General features: G+C 46.4%; 1 pseudogene; it reads left to right on the forward strand.

The window, feature by feature from the left end:
• Positions 1-123: 123 nt before the first annotated feature.
• Positions 124-820, forward strand: LOC111672459 (SWI/SNF complex subunit SMARCC1 pseudogene; annotated as a pseudogene).
• Positions 821-1,013: the final 193 nt, after the last annotated feature.

Here is a 1,013-nt window from a genome sequence, read left to right on the forward strand (position 1 = left end):
ATTTTTACCTTTTTTCGGGGCAAAAATTGACCCTCTTTCCTATTCCACATGCGATACAGTTAATAAACTTTCTTTTTGCCTCATTACCAATGTTTATGTGATAATTTGGTTTTGGTTCCCTACAGGGTAAACCAGTCACCTCCACCAGGGAATGGACCGAGCAGGAGACTCTACTGCTGCTAGAGGTGAGTCCCACGGGACAAAAGAGAAGGAAGTGTCTTCCTCCATCTCTCTTTATCTCCCCATCCTCTGCCTGTCACCTTGTTTCCTCTTTCCTTTCCTTGCTGTCTTTGCCCTCTCTCATCCCCACTTGTCCCCCTCGTTCCTCCTGTATGTCCATCTTGTGTCCTCCCTCCTGGTTTTTTATAAATCTTTCCTTCCTTTCTGAAAGCTGACTTACTTTCTCTCCCACTTTTGAATGACTTCCCTTCCACAGTATTGTAACCTTCCTCCTCTCTCACTCCATCTTACAACCCTTCAGTCTGTACCTCTGTCCTCCGGCTCCTCAGCTGCTTTTCCGATCGTTAGACTTGTGCACTCACACCCTTCTCCTTCTTCCAGGCCCTGGAGATGTACAAAGACGACTGGAACAAAGTGTCGGAGCATGTCGGTTCACGCACCCAGGACGAGTGTATCCTGCACTTCCTGCGGCTGCCCATCGAGGATCCGTACCTGGAGAACAATGAGGCCTCTCTGGGCCCTCTGGCCTACCAGCCCATACCCTTCAGCCAGTCTGGAAACCCCGTCATGAGCACAGTAGCCTTCCTGGCCTCTGTGGTCGACCCCAGGGTGGCGTCTGCTGCTGCCAAGGCAGCTCTAGGTGAGAACCGAGGGGAGGAAGCTGAAACTGCAGCTTCACATCTTTGAAATCGGTTAATGAATTCTGCGAATAGATTTTTCCTATGATAATATGATAATTTTTACAATAAATATCCTTTATTACATTTATTTTTAGATGTAAATATTTTTATTTGGTGATCACAAATATGACTGTACCTGTAATATATATATAT

The sequence above is a fragment of the Seriola lalandi genome, unplaced genomic scaffold, assembly GCF_002814215.2.
Source record: "Seriola lalandi dorsalis isolate HSWRI2012SDOR001 ecotype SW California unplaced genomic scaffold, Sedor1 jcf7180002008376, whole genome shotgun sequence".
In the NCBI taxonomy this organism is placed as follows: Eukaryota; Metazoa; Chordata; class Actinopteri; order Carangiformes; family Carangidae; genus Seriola; species Seriola lalandi.